This window comes from Mauremys reevesii, linkage group 1 (genome assembly GCF_016161935.1).
Source record: "Mauremys reevesii isolate NIE-2019 linkage group 1, ASM1616193v1, whole genome shotgun sequence".
NCBI classification, from domain to species: domain Eukaryota; kingdom Metazoa; phylum Chordata; order Testudines; family Geoemydidae; genus Mauremys; species Mauremys reevesii.
The window spans coordinates 355,506,301-355,526,824 of record NC_052623.1 but is presented as its reverse complement, the minus strand read 5'-3'; positions in this window follow the sequence as shown (position 1 = coordinate 355,526,824).

The following is a 20,524-nucleotide window of genomic DNA, read 5'->3' as shown; positions in this document are numbered from 1 at the left end:
AGAGTCAGGAAAGAAATTTGCTCCGCATACAGCTTTTCCCAAGTGGCCCTGTCCATTATCAGTTTGGAAGGGAGAGGTTCACCTGGTATTGGCAGCTCCTGGACTGAGTGAACCAGGGGCCTTTATGACAAACGTTATATTCTAGACTCAATTGAGAGAGGGAGGAAACTTGCTACTAGTGAAGGGGGATGGTGAAATTTTCACCCCTGAACTTGCCTGGTGAAATGACAGGCTCACTCACAAGTGTGTTGCTTAAGACTTCAGTCTGTAAAACCATCACCGATTAGTGCAAGGGAAGTAAAGTCTACAATTTTAGATGATAGGTTTCATTTTAGATGAGGCTTTTTTCAAGTGCTAGACCCTCAAACTGAATAATTTGTCCTTAATGTGGCGTAACTCTGAATATATGGGGTGAGGGAGAGTCTTGTGAATGTTACCATATTACTTGTGTTCTAGTGTTTAGGGGATGATAGCAAAGCTCAGCCTTTTCATAGGATATGGCTATCTAGCTGCTGACTAAATGAAGTTGTTCATACAAAAGGGGAAGCAGCTGGATATTTTCAAAGCAGGAGACCTTTCTTGTGAGGCAGTGTTCCATTCCAATGAATTTACATCTGTCCTGGGATCTGATGCTGCCAGCCAGCGGTGTGTGCTTCTCTCTCACTTGACAGACAGACAGGTGGCAGCTGGTTGCAAGACTTTCACCTCTGCTGCCAGATTGTCTCTTAGACATAACATAGATGCTGTCACTTTAGCTGACGTGGTTCAGGTCAGTAACATTACTGAACAACCTCAGTTCTGCTGGGATTTTAAAACTTTCTTGCTTTGTGACTCAGCTAATCCAAAATCAGATTTACAAGGAATATTTACCCAACCTGCCCCATGGTGCCATGATTAAACTTGGAGGCATTAGCTGAAGTTTTGGCTGGTACGAGAGGAGAGGCGGGATCAGGAGGGTTGCCGGAGAAGAGGGGCAGGGGAAGGGGAGGGGCAGGAGGACACGGCTGGGGAGGGTACGAGGGGAGGTGCAGGGAAGGGGAGGTGCAGGAGGACAGGGCTGGGGAGGGTACGAGGGGAGGTGCAGGGGAAGGGGAGGTGCAGGAGGACAGGGCTGGGGAGGGTACGAGGGGGGAGGTGCAGGGGAAGGGGGAGGTGCAGGAGGACAGGGCTGGGGGAGGGTACGAGGGGGGAGGTGCGGGGGAAGGGAGGGTACAAGGGGAAGGGGTGCGGCAAAGGAGTCGGAGAGATTGGGGGAGGTACAAGTGGAGGGGCTGCGAGCAGGATGGGGGGTGCAAGGGCTGAGGGGGGCAGGCGCTGAGAGCTGCTTCCTGTCATGGGGTCCCCGGGCGCTGCTCTGGAGCTGCTCCCCACCAAGCCAGGCAGGTCTCTGGGGAGCCCCCTCTCCCTCGGAGCAGCCTGGCTGCAGGGCAAGAAGCTCCCACAGCTTCACCTCCTGGGTCTGGCCTTGGAGCATTCAGCATGTGCCCCTCCGTGCGCTTCCCCCAGCGAGTCCGGCCCGGCGGGGTCCTGGGGAAGCCACAGGGTCCTGCCCCCCCACTGCGCAGCCAGCCGTGACTCTCAGCCAGCCAGTGACACAGAGGTTTATTCGATGACAGGAACATGGTCTAACAGAGCTTGTAGGTACCGCGAACCGGACCCCTCGGCCGGGTCCATTCTGGGGGGCAGTGAGCCAGACCCCCACGTCTGCACTCACTCCCCGTCCCCAGCCAGCCCCAGACTGAAACCCGCCCAGCCCGTCCTCTGCTCAGCTCCTTCCCCGGGCCAGGAGGTCACCTGATCCCTTTGTCTCCAGCACCTTCAGTTGGCACCTTTGCAGAGGAGGGGCCCAGGCCATCAGTTGCTAGGAGACAGAGTGTCAGGCATTTAGGTGCAGTGGCCCCTTCCTCTGCAGCAACCACACCCCCTTATCCCACCACCTAGATATTAAGAACTGCAGAGGGGAAACTGAGGCACCAACACAGGATTCAGAGAAAACATTAAGAACATTCCCAGTTCGTCACATCTCTCCCCCCTTCGAGACCGAACTGAGCGAGGTCACTTCAGCCAGTGACCTGGGGAAGTTCGAACCTACCCACGTTCCCAGGGATGCCCCAGCATCTCTCCCCTTCCTTGGGGTGAGTTACACCAGGACAGTCCAGTCTCACGCCCTCCCTCAGGTCGGGGGAGCTTGATGGCACACACAGGCCGCGTGTGGGAAGGTTTATGCAGCCCGAACCCTTTTGCCAGCCCAATACCCCGGGGGTTCAAACTGGGATGGGGTCTTTTCCCAGCACCCTGGGCTGCGATTCGGGCTCCCTTGGTTAAGAGCCCCCATCTTGGCCTTGGCCAGCTCGGGGCTTGGGCAGCCGCTCCCCACCTTGTGCCCAGATACAACACCTCTGCCGTCCCCACCCTGCACTGTCCAGCTGTTACCGTCAGTCCCACCTCCTTGGGGCAGCCCAGCCCCCTCCTCACCTGGGACACCTGTTCCTCCCACATCTGGCTAAAGATGCACGTTATCAGTGTCTGCCAGGGCCAGGTTCTCCATCCCCCTCAGCTTGTCTAGACTCTCCCCAGGCCTAGGCATGGGGTCGGCATTGGACACCGCGATGGCTTTAAACTTCCGATAGTCCCCACAGAACCAGATCATCCCGTCTCCCTGGGGGACCAGCCCCATGGGTGAGGCCCATGGGCTGTAAAACGGCTGGATCCCATCTAAAGCCAGCAGGTCCCTGACCTCTCTCTGCAGGTTCTGGGCTGCTTTCCCAGTGACTCTGAATGGGGAACACCTGATGGGGAGATTGGCTCCCACCTCAGGGAAGAGATCCCCCAGGGGGTCTCCCCCCTTCTCCTCCCCTTCCAGGTCCAGGGGTCCCCTCACTCTCCTCCCATGCAGCAGCTCGAAAGGGAAGAACCCTGTGGATTCCTGGGGCACCACCAGCTGCCTCCCGATTCCCCCCAGTTCTACTTCCCCTTGGGGAGCCCATTCCCGGTACAGGGATCCCTTCTCCCGCAGGACTCTGTCCCTGCCGCCTTCCCCAAGGGGGTTTGCTGCGCTGGGGCCAGCAAGTCCCCTCAGCTTCTCCAAGGAGGGATCCCTCTGCAGCTCGGTCTGGGATTCAGCTGCTGGGGAAGGGGGTGGGACCTGCTCCCTCTCGCTGGCTGGGCCTGGGGTCACAGCCCCCCTGAGCCCTGGCCCTGGTAGCTCCCTCCCTGCTGTGTAATCACTTCCCAGCAGCACGTCTGGACCAGGCAAACCTTGCTGGCAGCCGACCTGCCCTGCCTGGGTGTCCCCCCACTCAGCTGGGGTCTCAGCTCCCCCCCGTGCTCAGCGCTGCCCTGGCTGTCCCCGTGGGGGCAGGCAGTGAGCTCTCTGCTCTGGTCACAGCATCAGAGCCAGCGTGAGCCCCTCTCCGGTGTGCAGGGGGGCGGGGAGCATCTCTCCCTCCCCCTCAGCCCCCGGGGGCTGGTTACAGGTAGGCAGGTATCCTGAGCCCTGCAGCTCCTCCCCCCTGCCAGCCAGGTCATTTGCATTTTCACTGACCATTTCCATCCCAGCCAATTGGTTCCCTGGATTCGAATTCAAACCCTCGGCTGTTACAGGAGCAGGGCCTGGATCCTGTCCCAAAGAGACACAGTCACCCCCCAACAGGGCCTCCCAGCCGATATCCTGGAGAGCCCCAACGCCCAGCCAGCCCGACCCCTCCTGGCTCTGCACAGGGATCCGGGCCATAGGCAGGGCGAGGGGCTTCACCCCGGGGACCTTCACCCAGGTCCCACAGCCCCTCAGCATCTGCGGCTGCACCACCCCAGTTCTCTCTGTCCCAGGGTCTCGCCACCCCAGTCAGGTCTCCCCACTGACCCTGGGCAGCCCCCTATGTCTCTCCGCTCCACCATCGCCAGTCCAGGCTGCTGCTGCTTCTCCTGCAGCTTTTCCTCGGGCTCTTGCTCTCTCTCATGGTCCTCTGCTCCAATCCCATCCATCTCTGATCCCCTGGTGGGGAACCTGATCGTGAAGACCCTCGTCTGGTTGGGGACCAGACTCTCGGGGATCCCTGGCTACTGCTCCAGCTGCTCCCAGATCCTCTTGTAGCCCCATCTGGGTCAGGAATCTGCTCCTCAGAGCGGTTCTCCTCCTCCAACTGCACGATTAACTGGGCCTTGGTGAACTTCCCCATGCGTAACCCTCTCTGTGTGCACAGGATCACAATGTCCTTCTTAAGGAGATGGTGACAGGCCATCACTGCACCGCTCCCAAGTGGCTCTGGACTCACAGGCCTGTGTGCTCTTGGCTCCCCCAGGGTCTCCAGGAAGAACCCCTGGTGTGCCAGCCCTTCTCGTGGTCACCACCTCTCTGCCAGGGTCGAGCTGCAGACTCCTCCGCCCCTGGGACTGCTCCTGCAATCCCCAGGGGAACCCTGCTACTGCAAAATCCTTCTCTCTCCCAGGGTCGAGCGGCAGCTCCTCCGCCCCGAGACTGCTCCCTGCCATCCTCAGGGGGACCCCGTTACTCCAACAGTCCTTCTCGCTGGTCACACACTCCCAGAGGTTAACCGCCCCCTGAAACCATCCCTCTCTGAGCCTTCAGCATGCCTGGTCCCCATTATCCCTCCTTTGTTTTACTGCTCCCCAGTCACTTACTGCAAGCAGCGCCATTCATGGGGTGCAGTACATCCCACCGCTGCCACCAGTTGTCACGGAGTCCCCGGGCGCTGCTCTGGAACTGCTCCCCACAAAGCTAGTCGGGACTGTGGGGAGCCTCCTCTCCCTTGGAGCAGACTTGTTCAGGGCAAGAAGCTCACACGGCTTCACCTCCTGGGTCTCTCCTTGGAGCATTCAGCATCCTCTGCCCCACCGTGCGCTTCCCACAGCGAGTCCGTCTGGGGGGGTCCTGGGGAAGCCAGAGGGTCCTGCCCCCCCACTGCGCAGTCAGACGTGACTCTCAGCCACCTGGGGACACAGAGGTTTATTCAATGACAGGGACAGGGTCTAAAACGGAGCTTGTAGGTACCGCGAACCGGACCCCTCGGCCGGGTCCATTCTGGGGGGCAGAGAGCCAGACCCCCACGTCTGAACTCACTCCTCATCCCCAGCCAGCCTCAGACTGAAACCCGCCCAGCCCCTCCTCTGCTCAGCTCCTTTCCCGGGCCAGGAGGTCACCTGATCTCTTTGTCTACAACACCTTTAGCCCGCACCTTTGCAGAGGAGGGGCCCAGGCCATCAGTTGCTAGGAGACAGAGTGTCAGGCATTTAGGTGCACTGGCCCCTTCCTCTGCAGCAACCACACCCCCTTATCCCACCACCTAGATATTAAGAACTGCAGAGGGGAAACTGAGGCACCAACACAGGATTCAGAGAAAACATTAAGAACATCCCCAGTTCGCCACACTTCCCCAGCCCCGCGCAGGCAGAGCCGAGAGGACGGACACCGACTCCCAGGTGCCTGCGCCACAGGGGTCCCCTGGCAGGGCAGTGTCCCCAGCTGCCCCTCCCGGAGCCGGGCTCTGCCTCTCCCCACCCTGGCGCTGTGAGGGCCCGGGGCAGGCAGCACAGGATGGAGGTGGGGGAGGTGCACAGTGGGCTGGGTCCAGGGGCAGGAGGGGGCAGATCCCTGGCAGCTCGGGCTGCCCAGCCACTCGCCCCATCAGCACAGGAGCCGGGATCCGCGCCCCCTGCCCAGCCCGGCAGCGCCCTGCCCAGCCCACCCTGGGGAGACTCAGAGCAGAGCATTGGTGGCAGCAGGACCCCTCCTCCCTCCCTGCATCCCGGGCCCCGCTTCCCTCCCTCCCCGGCTCCTCACACACTCCGGGAGCCCCTCTCGCCGCGGGCTCGGCTCCAGCCAGGCGGGGGAGGGGGGGTGGAGTGCCGCCCCTTGGAAAGTGCCGCCCCAAGCGCATGCTTGGCGCGCTGGTGCCTAGAGCCGGCCCTGGGTTAGAGGGGTCCATAATGGGCCCCTTCCCAGTGTGGGCCTGGGGCCACAGTGCCATTGGCACCATTGTAAACCCGGTACTGACGCCAACCCCCATCCCTGCCACCCCGGTGCTACTTTACTGCTACAGGAGACTTGGTGCAGGGACATAATTTCCCTACGTTCCCTCAAACTCTGGGTCACAGGTTCTGAGTATTTAAAAGAGTCTCTTATCGCGCTGTGGCTACGGGACGTCTCACAACCGTTCACAGATGTGTTTGATGTGCTGCTGTGATTCCCTGAATTGCGCGCTCCTCTGGTAATCCATTTTCATTAGAGCTTTGCTCCTTTAAAAATGTGATTTCTATTACTCTGCACCCTGTGTCATTTATCTGTATGGTCACTGTGCAATGCATGTCATTGTGCTGGTCATTTTTTATTGCAATAGCTAATGCGCGGCAAACAATGGTAAGTAAGTAGTTGTTACTGGTTTCAGGAATCCCATTTGTGTTAGGGTTACCCCGCCCCAACTCTGCCCCTTCCCCGCCCCCATTCCAACCCCTTCCCCAAAGTCCCTGCCCCAAGTCCACCCTCCCCATGCCCCACTAGACCCCTTCCCCAATCCCCGCCCTGGCCCTGCCTCCTCCCCTGGGTGCACCACATTCCCCCTCCCAGCCACCTGAGACAGCCACTTCCTCCCCAGACTCCCACTTTCCCGGCTCCCGCCGCTCTCCAGCCTGTGCGCCCCCGGCCAGGCGCTTCCCCCGCGCAGCAGCAGCCGGAGGGGGTGTTGTACTGAAAGTCCTGCACAGGATCTTTTCAGGGGGGATAAGGCAAAGCACCACATTTATTGGTAATACGGGTATCAGATGCATATGATATATTACACTCACACGCACACACACACACACACACTCTCTCTCTCTCTCTCTCCGTCTTCTTGTTGTTACCAATTAGTTGCTCCCCTTAACTTCACTGACCAGGTGAGTTAGATGGGGGAGGGGGTGGGGCTGGGCTTCGGCGGATCTGGCTCGATGTTGACAAGACGAGACCATGGGTCCTCTGTAAGACACCTCAAATTTATAGCAGCTTCCCTCTCATGCAAATCTGCACCAGATTCAAAATCTGTGTCTGTGTCCGTTGGTCCTGGGTGCTGCCTCCCTCTGGGTGCCATCCCAGCGCTGTGCACAGCGGGTGCTTCCAAAAGAAGGTGCTGGCTTCTAACCCCCAAGGCCGTCAGTATGTCTGATCTTTAATGAGCCCACTTGCCAAGCCTTATTGTCCTTGGGTCTGGCTCCCAGCCCCTCTGCAAGGGTTGCAGCTGTCTGGAGGTGCTGCCTTCCACGCCTTGACTCATTCACACCTTGTTCATTCGAAAGGGCAGTTGATTAAGAGTGGCGGGGGGAGGGGAGAGATCTTGTTCTACTCTGAGCAAAAAGACATTTTTCTTCTATCTTATTCTATCCTTAGGGGCTATAACATTATACCAGTTCCCAAACGGGGCTTCGTGAAATGTTACAGGGGGTTCTCAGGAAAAAAAAACCCTAATGGCGGCCGGAGCTGTCCCTAGGGACCCCGGGCAGCATGGGCCCAGCAGCCTGGAGCCCCTGGACTTCCAGGAACTAAGCAGATCAAAGCGACCATGTCTATCACACCAGGAGATTTAAACTTCAAGACTCCTTATAAGAAATGGAAAGGGAGGTGGATATTTTTTGCTGATTTTAAAATTAAATAGGCAGCTAGTGTTGTTTTTAAAATGATTAAGAACAAGTTTAAGCTTTGTTGCAACGTGTGTTGTTTGCCTGGACTGCTCAAGACCTGAATGCTCGGGTAGGAGGAACTCTTTGAGTTGGCTTCTTAAATCCCTTCCTGCTGTTTCACATCTGATGCTCCTTGATGAAACATAGGAGCCTTGTCTTATAACAGGCTTATTCAAAGTGATACAAGCTACGAAAGGGGGATCTTGGAAGAATGTTGCTGTTTTCATAATGTAATAAAAATACTGTAATGATAAATAATTAATAATAAATAGGGTGTAATAAGCATGCCCTAAAAACAGATTTTATATTTCCCAGATCACTGCTTTTATAATTCATACTCAGGTAAAGGAGAAAATCCCTGGGAATATTCATTTTTAGGAGGGGGTTCGTGAGACTTGGCATTTTAGTGAAAGGGGTTCCCAGGTTGTTAAAGTTTGGGAACCGCGGCGTTATACCAAGGTTCAATGCAACGTTTCTATATGAGGCTTTGATACAAAGTTTCATGAAAACAGAGGTCACGCGAGGGTAGACCCACTACAAGGCACAATGTAAAGTCATATGAAAATGATCTGAGATTTAGTGGGGGAGTTGCTTCGGGCCCCAGGCCTGCCCCCGAGCTGGGCATCCCTGCCCCAACGTGCTCCCACCTGCGAGGCTGCATCCCAGCTGCAGGCTCCCTCTCTGGCCGGGTTGGAGCAGAGAAGTGCTGCCTGCGTGGCCCGGGCCTTGCCCCCGGGCTCAGGGGCGCCTCCACCCCGCTCCCAGCCGGACCCGGCGAGGCTGTGACAGCTCAGGCCAGGCGGCTGTGGGAGGCGCTGCAGTGTGGTCCCTTCCCGGGTGGGGGTGCCTGGGCTCCCGCTGGGACCCTCCCCCCAGGCAGCAGCTCTGCAGGGAGGCAGCCCTGGCTGCATGGAGCACTTTCGGGGGGGCTCCTTGCACTGCTGGGGCAGAGGGGGGAGACTGAGGCTCTGCCAGAGCTGTGGGGGCTGCTCGGAGGGAGAAGCAGCCGCTGGTCCCCCGCACCCACAGCTGGCTGCAGGGATGCCCCCGCTCCTAGCCGTGGGTTGCGGGGTTGCAGCAGCACTGGGGGGGAGGCGGGGTTGCAATCCGCAGGCTGCAGTGAGCCGACACCCCAAGAGGAGAGAGGGGCAGTGGGTAGGGTTATCATACGTCCGTATTTTCTGGACGTTTTTATATATTTAAAAAATCCTCCCTGATGGTGATTAACAACTAAAAAGCCGGACATGTCTGGGAAAATACGGACATATGGTAACCCTAATCTGTGTTTCTATTATAGCACTTGCTGTGGTTTCTGTACTTTGATTTGTAATTAGGAGTTTTTCATTCTACCTTTTTTTCTTTTTCTTTTATTAGCACAAGTTTATTTTGTTGGGTCACATGACTTCCAGTATAACTGATTTCCAGTCCTGTTTTCAACAATTCCTTTGCATTTGATCCAGCAATGAGGATTGCCTTTTGCTGCATTTATCTTGGCTGTGAATCCAGCCCTTAGCATCCCATGTTCACAGTCCTTGCTTGTGTGTAGAAGTTGACTCACCATATTAACGATGTGTATTATATTGTGTCATCTCACGTCCTTCCCAAGGGCAAAAATCCTTTGCAGCAATGGAGGTTTGGGCTGGTGAGCAGTGACTGCAGAACTTCTGGATGATCAAGGCCACATTCCCGCATCTGTGTGCAAAACTCACCAAAATAAAAGCTGCCCTGACAATGGAGCAGCAAATCTAGATTGCGCTATGGGGACCTGCAACCCCAGGTTCTTACTGGTCAATCAGAGGTCTCTCTACTAAACCGAGGGGGGAGGGATTTCTTTAATGCAAGTCGTGAGAACATATGGTTAAAGATCATGTCATGTTCAATGCTCTGTTAGTACCTCTGCAGTCACAGAACAACAAATGCTGCAGCGTTCCTGGGTTTCAGACTGTTTCTCTTACAACTTCCCTAAGTTTCCATATGTAAGGAGTCCCCAGTAGGGGTGTTTTGGTTGCTAGCTCCCAGTGCTAAAAGGAAGGGGAAGGGTCAATGAGAAATCAGGAACCTGAGACTGACAGTCCCCAGGAACAATAGGGGGAGGCCAATGCTCCAGATCAGCCTGATTGACAGGGCGGGCCGGCTAATCAGGGAGCCAGGAGGCCAGGGGGGTCCCGTCCTCCCTGTGAGCTGGAATTGCCTGGGTCAGACCGAGCTAAGGAGGGAGCAGGACGCTGAGCTGAGCTGGGGAGCAGAGCCAGAGCCAGAGCCAGAGCCAGAGGGGCCAGAAAATCAGCCCAGGAACCAGGTCAGTGCTGGGAGCAGAGTCCCAGAAGCAGCCCCTCCCCTGGGAGCAGAGCTGCAGCAGCCAGAGGCCAGGGTCGGGGGGGCAGGGAAGCAGCTCGGGGGGGGCTGGAGGCAGAGCCGAGCCGAGCTAAGGAAGAGTGAAACTGGAGATGAGGCAGAGCTGTGGAGCCTGGTGCAGTGAGGGGGACCCCGGGCAGTGGGCCCAGCACAGGGAGATGCCCCCAGACTTGGGGGTGGGGAGGATCGTAACCCCAACAGGGCGGGGCAATGCTGGGAAGAAGGGCCCTGCTGCCTAGAGCCTGAGAGCGCGTGGCCCCGGCCAGAGCAAGTGTGCAAGGTGCAGCCTCCCTGCAGCACAGCCAGGGCCTGGGACTCGTGGGGAACAGGCTGTGAACTGCCCTGGCGTTCCAGAGACGCTGGCTGGGATGTCCCCGGGCTGCAGAGTGCGGTGATGTGTTTGCCTTTCACCTCTCCTGTTTCTCTCTTATTTGTAAACACTGATTGCTGTTGCATTGTATTTGCCTTGACCCGTGTGTAATGATCAGTGGGTCAGGGAAGTGTCCAGGGCAGAGAGAGCACCCCAGAGAGGGGACACCCTAGCCCCTGTGTCACGTTAGTGATGTGAACTGGGACCATATTGAACACCCGTGTTGCAACCAAAGTCCTGTAGTGGCACCAAATCTTGTATAAAGGGGGTCAAATGAGGTGTCTAAGACCAGGTTGCAGGTTATGATTATACTGTCTGTGTGTGTGTATCCATTTTGTAGTTTTAAGTTATGAATAGTGGCTCTATCCTGTCTGTATTTCAAACTTATGCTGTGCTTCTGGGTGACACCCCAAACAAGTTGCTGTTAGCTCTGCCTAGCCTGCTTGATGGCCCATCAGGGACCATCAGCTGCACATTGACCCATGGAGAGAAGGCAGATAGGCCTTGTAACCCTGCAAAGTATGCAGGGACTTGCCCATGTGACTCCAGACTCCATTTTGCTGTAATTTTCCACAGTAAGAACAGAGAATTGTTCTTACACCTGGAAAAGCCTATATAAGGCAGATGCCTCATATCCATCTCCATCCTGCTTTTTACCTCTGGAGGGACTTTGCTACAAGCTGAAGCTCTGAACAAAGGACTGACTGACCCAGCCCAGCGGGGGATGTTCCAGAGACTTGATTTGAACCTCCAGTTTACTCCATCACTGCTACAAGCCTGAACTAAGAACTTTGCCATTACTGCATGTAATTGATTCCATTTAACCAATTCTAGCTCTCATCTCTACCTTTTTTCTTTTATGAATAAACCTTTAGATTCTAAAGAATTGGCAACAGCGTGACTGGTGAGTAAGATCTGATTTGTATATTGGCCTGGGTCTGGGGCTTGGTCCTTGGGGATCGGGGGAACCTTTTTTCTTTTACTGGGGTGTTGGTTTTCATAACCACTTGTCCCCATAACGAGTGGCACTGATAGTGATACTGGGAAACTGGAGTGTCTGGCTTGGCTACACTTGAAAGTTGTAGCGCTGGTGGAGGCTTTCCAGCACTGCAATTAGTAACTGTCCACACCTGCAAGGCAGATCCAGCGCTGCAACTCCCTGGCTGCAGCGCTGGCTGTACACCTGGTCTGCTTGGGGTATAACGAGTGCAGCACTGGTAATGCAGCGCTGCTCGTCAAGTGTGGCCACACACCAGCGCTGGTATTGGCCTCCAGGGTATTAGGAGATATCCCAGAATTCCTGTTCAGCCACTCTGCTCATCAGTTTGCACTCTACTGCTCTGGCCTCAGGTGACCCGCCCTTTAAATGCCCTGGGAACTTTAAAAATCCCCTTCCTGTTTGCTCAGCCAGGTGTGGAGTGCAATCAGTGAATCTTTCCAGGTGACCATGCCTCCACGTGCCAAACGAGCCACAGCATGGAGCAATGGCGAGTTGCTGGACCTCATTAGTGTTTGGGGGGAGGAAGCTTTGCAGTCCCAGCTGTGCTCCAGCTGTAGGAATTATGATACCTTAGGGCAGGTATCAAGGGCCATGCTGGATAGGGGCCATGACCGGGACGCGCTGCAGTGCAGGGTTAAAGTAAAGGAGCTGCGGAGTGCCTATTACAAAGCCCGCGAGGGAAACCGCCGCTCCGGCGCTGCCCCCATTACCTGCCGTTTTTACAGGGAGATGGACGCGATACTTGGGGGTGACCCCACTGCCAATCCAACGACCACGATGGACACTTCTGAGCAGGGTGGGGGACAGGAGGAGGAGCGGGGGGTGGAGGAAACCGAGAGTGAAGGTACTGTGGTGGGGGAAGACACCCCAGAGTCCCAGGAGGCATGCAGCCAGGAGCTCTTCTCAAGCCAGGAGGAAGGTAGCCAATCGCAGCAGCCAGCACTTGCTGAAGGACAAGCAGAGGAGTGGGTTACCGGTAAGCGTCTTTTATTTTCAGGGTGGAAATGTTTCGGGAGAGGAGGGGGGGTTAGGGCTGCATGCATGCCAGCCTAGATGTGGAATAGCCCATTGATGTGGTCTATCACGTCGCGGTAATCGGCTGCAGTAATCTCCTCAAAAGTTTCAACCAGAGCGTGGGCAATGTGCCTGCACAGGTTTATAGGGAGAGCCACTGTGGTCCTTGTCCCAGTCAGGCTAACGCATCCGCGCCACTGTGCCGCGAGGGGTGGGGGGACCATTGCTGCACACAGGCAAGCTGCATAGGGGCCAGGGCGGAATCCGCATTGCTGTAGAAGACCTTCCTGCTCTTCCCTGGTGACCCGCAGCAGGGAGATATCTTCCAGGAGTAACTCCTGTGGAAAATGTTGGGAGAGTGTTTAGTGCAGATCCCCCCTGCAGCTGTTTGCTGTCCCCAACGCACAGAAACCCCTGCACAGCCCTGAAGCAATCAGTCCCCCTTACTCACCATTTCGTGGCTCCTGTTGGGTTATTTGTGCTCTTTGTGTATGGGAAAAGTATGCTAAAGTGAAGACTGTAAACTCCTTCAGTGTGTGGGAGATAATGAACAATGCTACCCTGTTAACTGTTGCCATTTTTGCCTTTCCAAAAGCGACCTTGACTGCTGGACTGCCCGTCTCCACCACTGCACAGCGACTACAAAATCTCAGAAAGAAGCCGCGAAAAACCAAGGAAGACATGCTGAAAACAGTTATTGATCACCTTGCTAGAGAGCGTAAAAACCTGCAGGACTGGAGAGAAAGGGAAAGCAGGATCCGCCAGAGAAACGCAGTGGCCAGGAGGAAAAGCACAGAGCAGCTGCTAAGCGTCCTGTCGCGCCAAGTGGACTCTATCGAGTCACTCGTAGCCCTGCAGGCAGAGCACTACCGTGCTACTCCCCCGTCCCAAAGCTTTTTCCCTTGTGCCCCAATGTCAGCTCCAAACCCCCTTCCCCAGCATCCCAGGTTCTTACCACCACCAGCTGCCTCCAACACCTGTACGTTCACCAACCAGCCCTGAGAACTACGCCCCTTACCCTCTGCACTCAACCCCCATCACCATGCAGTATATGCACCCTGAAGTGCAGCAGTCATTGCACAGCACTCCAGACAGGACATATGCAAACTTGTGACTGTACAGTTCACCAATCCACCCCCCTGCCCTCTTATGTTCCTGAAATGTTGTGTGTCTGTCAAGGAAGTTTTTTTCTTTTCAATAAAACAATTCTTGGCTTTGAAAACAGTCTTTATTATTGCAGATAGTGAAAGATACCTTAGCCCAGTAAAGAAACAGGCACTGCAAATCATTTCAGGGATAATAGAATCCTAACAGTGTAACCACTGCACTTCACTCCCATGCAAGGTAGCAAACATTACTATTGGCTTTCAGCCTCAAATTCTTCCCTCAGGGCATCCCTAATCCTTGTAGCCCTGTGCTGGGTCTCTCTAGTAGCCCTGCTCTCTGGCTGTGCATATTCAGCCTCCAGGACTTGAACCTCAGTGGTCCATGCCTGACTGAATGTTTCACCCTTCCCTTCACAAATATTATGGAGGGCACAGCAAGCGGATATAACCGCGGGGATGCTGCTTTCCCCCAAGTCTAGCTTCCCATACAGGGACCTCCAGCGCCCCTTTAAACGGCCAAAAGCACACTCCACAGTCATTCGGCACCGGCTCAGCCTGTAGTTGAACCGGTCCTTGCTCCTGTCAAGCTTCCCTGTATAGGGTTTCATGAGCCAAGGCAGTAACGGGTAAGCGGGGTCTCCAAGGATCACAATGGGCATTTCGACGTCCCCTACTGTGATCTTCCTTTCTGGGAAAAAAGTCCCTGCCTGCATCTTCCTGAACAGGCCACTGTTCCGAAAGATGCGCCTGAAGAACCATAGAGAAATACCCCTTCCGCTTAACGTACTCGGATGCTAGGTGGGGGGGTGCCAGAATAGATATGCGTCCCATCTATCGCCCCTCCACAGTTAGGGAAACCCATTTGTGCAAAGCCATCCACAATGTCCTGCACGTTCCCCAGAGTCATGGTTCTTCTTAGCAGGATGCGATTAATGGCCCTGCAAACTTGTATCAAAACGATTCCAATGGTTGACTTTCCCACTCCAAACTCGTTCCTGACCGACCGGTAGCTGTCTGGAGTTGCCAGCTTCCAGATTGCAATAGCCACCCGCTTCTCCACCGTCAGGGCAGCTCTGAATCTCGTGTCCTTGCGCCGCAGGGTGGGGGCGAGCTCAGCACACAGTCCCATGAAAGTGGCTTTTCTCATGCGAAAGTTCTGCAGCCACTGCTCGTCATCCCAGACTTCCATGACGATGTGATCCCACCACTCAGTGCTTGTTTCCCGAGCCCAAAAGCGGCGTTCCACGGTGCTGAGCATTTCCGTGAATGCCACAAGCAATGTAGTGTCACACGCGGCAGGCGACTCGATATCATCATCGGACTCCTCACTGTCACTTTGGAGCTGAAGGAAGAGCTCAACTGCCAAACTTGTTGTGCTGGTGACACTCATCAGCACAGTCCTCAGCAGCTCGGGCTCCATTTCCCACAGAAATCGCGATTCACAGAGAGAGTAAAACACAGCAAGAGACTCACAATGGCACCAAACGTGGCCGGAAAAACTGTGACTGCTGGGATGTGAAGCGATGCACCACGGGGTGTTGGGACAGGAAGCGGAATGACCCGCACCCTTCCGTCCCCTTCCCACAACCCCCGGTGCCAAAATGGGACAAGGTGCTCTGTGGGATAGCTGCCCATAATGCACCTCTCAATACAGCGCTGGAAATGCTGCAAGTGTGGCCACACACCAGCGCTGTCCCTACACGGCTGCACGACCAGCGCTGTAACTCCCAGCGCTGCAACTTTCAAGTGTAGCCAAGCCCTGAGGGAATTGCTGGTGTGATTTATGGTTAGCCAGTGGAGTGAAACTAAAGTCCCCTCTGTCTGGCCGGTTTGGTTTGTCTTAGAGGTGGAAACACCCCAGCCTTGGGCTGTAATAGCCCTGTTTTAAAGTGTGTCCTGAATGGGCACTCGCAGTTGGGTCCCGCCAGAACCAGCAGTGTTACAACAGGCCACAGGCAATTCAGTAGAATTCATGGAAGCACGTGACCTGTCCTGACTTTTACTGTAAATATTGTGACAAAATGTGAGACGTGTGCAGCTGTGGGGCTGGTTCTGGGGCCCCCACCACTGTTGGGTGCATAGAGGTCCAAGGTCTCTCTCCACTCATGTCTGGCAGGTCCCCCGTGTCCTCCGCCCCCCCCCCCCCCAGTGTCAAGGGACTCAGACTCCCTCCCCCAGCCTTTGCTTTAACCAAAGCTTCTCAGAAGACATTCTAGTTATGAAGCGGGTTACTAGCAGAACGGTTGGGGCACAAAGGTGGGTTCTGTGCTGGAACTGCTGAATCAGGGGGGCATGTGAGGGGTGCCCTGGGGAGCCTGGGTGCAGGGTATCTCCATTGGGAGGGAATTGACAGCAGGGAAAAGTAGAGCTCTAAGAGCACAAGTGACACAAGCAGCTCATTAATAGAATTAATCAATCCTCCCCCCCAGACAAGTAACCCCAATAACGGGCAAAGCTGGGAACAGTACCCAGCTACTAAGGGTCTTCCTGGCTACCTGCATGAATAATCAAGAAATTTTACTCAAACTGTGTAATCATTTTTCAATGGTTTGCATGCCTGTAATGAGGGTGATTTCTTTATTGGTTTGTCTTTATGGCCCTGTTTCTCAATTGTTTCTGGTCTCTGTCTGGTTCTTTGATTTTTTTTTCTTCCCTGCTGTATATTTAAGTTTGCTGGGTGTAAACCAATTAAGGTGGTGGGATGTAATTGGTTAGATAATCTAGTTACAATATATTAGGATTGGCTATTTAAATGTCAGTACAAGGATTGGTTACAGGCACACCTGAGACTGAGGTGATACTGATCTGTGTATGTTATAGGGGTTTCTTTATTTCAGATTCTTCAGAATTGCAGAAAACTATTTTTTCCCCCAAAAGTTGCACCAAGCAAGGAATTACCTGTTATACACACACCATTATGGCAGGTAAGTAGACCGTTTCAATGTGCATTCATTCCTTTGCTTTCTGAGCCTATTATTCCCAAACACCTCTGCTGGTGGTTTCTTTTTTTTAATTCACATTTTTGTGCTGTTACATGTCCTGTCCTGAGTTACAATCTTGTAAGTGATCTCCTTATCTCAGATAATATTCGATCAGCACTGATTGAATCCAGCCTTCTTTTGTAAGCCACAACTACTTCACAATTACCTACGGAGCTGCAGTTTATTTATGTCTGTGTTGTGACTGGCCTCTGAACGATGCATTGTTCATTTTGGTTTACCCTGCTTATATGTCCGTAATGTACATCTCGTACCTTCTAACTGAACTTAGAGTCTTCTATGGATTGATACTGCCTGTTTTTAGTTACGTAACTGTTTTTCATTGTGAACAATTCTCAGGGAAATCGTTTGAGGAAAAAATTGCAAATGTTTTGGCATACCTGAGGAATACCACATATCCGGAAGGAAGGAATAAGGCCGACAGAGTGAACCTGCGGCAATTTGCTGTCAATTTTTCTTTGGAAGGTAAGGAATCCTTTTTCCCCATATAATATGGACACATGACACTGGAAACTTCAGCCTGTAAATGATGGTCCTGACGCCCCAGCACTGGGAGTAGTTGGAGTGTTAACGTTGCCTTCAATGGGACTGGGATCGGGATCAGGATCATTAGCTTTATTCAAATTTTCCAAAAAATTTCCTTTGCTATCTATGCAACAAATGTATTGGGCAATTAAATGAGAGAAATTCTAATTGTTACCAAAAAAACCTATGACTTTGCTTCATTTCTTAAGTAGGTTATCCAGTGTGCTGCAAGCACCAACAACCACCACTATACGTTCACTGAGCAATGATTTCTAACAAAAAACTCAGCTAGTCCTAACCATACACTGAAATTCCCCTCTTGTACTCAAGCCATTACGAACCATCCTGTATAGAGATGTCTTTGATCTGCATATGCCTTATAATTAATGGATAGTTTTGCAAATAACTGTTCATAGCTTAAAGGCACCACTTGATTTCATCATCGTGTCTCCCTCATTGGCAGATTAGCCACTGTGAATACTTGGCCCAGGCCGGGGAAGGAGCTTCCAACCAGTGAGTGGGCCATGGGGAGCCTTCCCACATCGCCCCCAATCCAGCACTGGAAGAAGCCGGGGGGCAGCAGGGGGGAGCCCCTAGGCCCGACCCTCATCTCCAGCAGAAGTGCCGGGTAGGGCAGGAGAAGCTCCAGCACCTCGCTCCTGGTCCTCTAAAGAAGCTGCCAAACCCCCGCCGCAGCCCTGAGACGCTCTCACGCCCTGGGGCCGTGAAACAGGGACTGAGCTTTTCCGGTCCGGGGGCTGTGCGGGAGAGGGAGGTGGGTGGGAAAGGAGTTGTGGGGCAGGCAGAATGGCGGGGAGCTTAGGTGGAACGTGGCTGGGGTCCCGGGGAAGAGGCTGAAAGGGGTAGGACCATGGATGGTGCAGCAGGCGGACAGGGTGGGTAGGGGCACAACAATTGCTCTGGCCCAGATCCCTGAGAAACCTTAATCCTCCTCCGTGCTCCATGTTCTATGATCACCAGAGGGGACATTGTTCCATTCTGCAAAAGGAAGAAAGGTTGTCGTTGTGCATACCATGAAAGAAGCCCTACAACTCTTTGAAAGGTATCATGACAGTCCATTGGGTGGACATCTAGGAATATTCAAAACGAGGAATGCGCTGACATCAAAATACTATTGGCCAGGGATGACAAAGGACATCGCCGATTGGGTATGTAAAGTAATGAAACTAATCCCTGAAGAATGTGATTTACAATTGAAATACAAGTTCAACATTTATAAAAGAAATATAAAAATATATTTGGTGTACAAATGTGAACTCTGTTCCCTTGCAATACTGTTTCCATAACGAAATGTTAATGTGGTCATATTATTCCATCTAAACTAGGTTGCACGATGTCCGACGTGCCAGAAACAGGGAAAGGAATTTAATCTGGATCCCACCTTGAGAAGCATAAAGGTGAAGTTTGGAATGAGACATCATTTGTGACACAGCTCTGTCCTTATCTCAGTGGGTCCCATAGTTCCTGGCAGATTTTGCTGGCCTCAGAGGTTCCCCATGACCCTCCACGTAGCCCTTCTCTCTCTAGACAAGGGTCACAGCCTAGTGAGCCATTTTCCTCATAAGCCAGCAAGGGAGGTGAGGAGACGCCACCCTCCCTTGCACCGTGTCTGTTGTCTCCCAGTCTCAGTGATTAATCACGGAGGGGAGTGGGGAGTCCAGGGACACTAATAGTAGCAGCTATGGTAGCTGACTTTTTGGAAATAGGACATGTACAGTTCCCTGGGCCACTTCCCCACAGCAGCCCCCACTCAATATCTCCTTCACCGTTACCTCAGGGCCTCCTTCCTTGCACCTGATCTGGTTTGTACTGCTTCGTTCCTCCAACAGCACGGCTCCTGACACACGCCCAGCTGACTAACTGGGAGGCTTTTAACTACTTTCAGCCAGACCCTGATTGGCTTCAGGTGTCCCAATCAACCTAGCATCCTCCCTACCTTCCGGAAAGCATTTAGTTGGCCTGGAGCAGCTGCCATTTACTTATCCTGGTACCAGAGATTTGTTTCGCCTGGGCCTAACATATCTGTCTCCCACGACTTTTCTGTAGCCATCTGGCCTGGCCCCGTCACACATGATACATTGTTATTACTGCTGTACAAGGAGGCCTTGAGTTTGCAGCAAGTGCAATGCATACAAGTGGCCCAGCAGCATAGTGCCGCAATGAGCTCTACTGCTCCTTTGCACTGGCTTGGGATATTTCTTCAGCTTTACTCCTGTATTGTTTTTCCTAACCCATCCCCGAACTTGTGTGTGTGTTTTTCCTTTTTTTCTTTTTCTTCTGTCTTTAAAAGTGGGCTTTACATTCTGATTCTGACTGTTGTAACCATATTACACTGTGTGCTCTGCGTATGAGAGATGGGTTTACTGAGAACATTTAGTAAGAAACATATGAAGCATGATTGTAACTGGTACCCTTGCATATAGGTCACTCGGATCTGGGAATTGGTGGAAATGGATTTAATAGGACCATTACCAGTCACAAAGGATGGATACCAGTATATACTGACAGCCATAGATTGTCTGTCAAGATGGGTGGAAGCCTTTCCACTTAGAAGTCCGTCAGCATCTGAGGTCGCAGACAGCATGTACAAAATGGTTCTTCTACATGGATGCCCACATCAAATACTGACAGATCTTGGTCCTGAATTCAATAATAAGGTAATTTTTTTTTTCCAGATTACACCTCTACCCCGATATAACGCTGTCCTCGGGAGCCAAAAACTCTTACTGTGTTATCGGTGAAACCGCTCCACCGGAGTGCGCAGCCCTGCGCCCCCGGAGTGCTGCTTTTCCGCGTTCTATCGGGGTAGAGGTGTACTTTCACTCTCTATTCAGCCTCACCATCAGGTCACAGATAGCTGACAGTGAACGTGATTTTCATGGCCCTTGTGATTTCTTTATTAAAGGCACATTGTTCTCAAGCAGTTGTCAAGAACAGTCACCGTACTGCTTTTGATAAGCCGCTGTTAGTCTCTGTCACGGTTGCTATAGAAAATTTTGGGGGTGTCTTCATGTCTATCGAACAATCCCCACAACTTGCTTCCAATAGTAATATTAAAAGATGGGCTATTCCTGTTGCTAATTACACATACAACTAATGGCAAATAGGTGAAGGAAGATTCCTTAAGACAGGTCTGTGTGTAAGTTTATGATGTAACTTATTTTCTTCCAGTTTAACCAGTGTATTTGCCAAAGATTGGGAGTAGAACGTAGCTTCACCAGCCCGTACCCTCCACAAACCAACAGCTTGGTTGAAAACGCTAGTAAATCCATCCAAAGGTAAGTGAGTGGGTGTCAGTATTACAGTAATAAAGGCAAGTAGAGTGTTTTATGCCAGAAGATGCAATTTACTAAAAAATCTTCAAAATCAGTGTGTTCCATTGAAAGTCTTTTTGATTATGTATAATCTGTTTCAGTCAAGAATATACATGTGCAGGGCCGGCTCTAGGCACCAGCCCTCCAAGCGT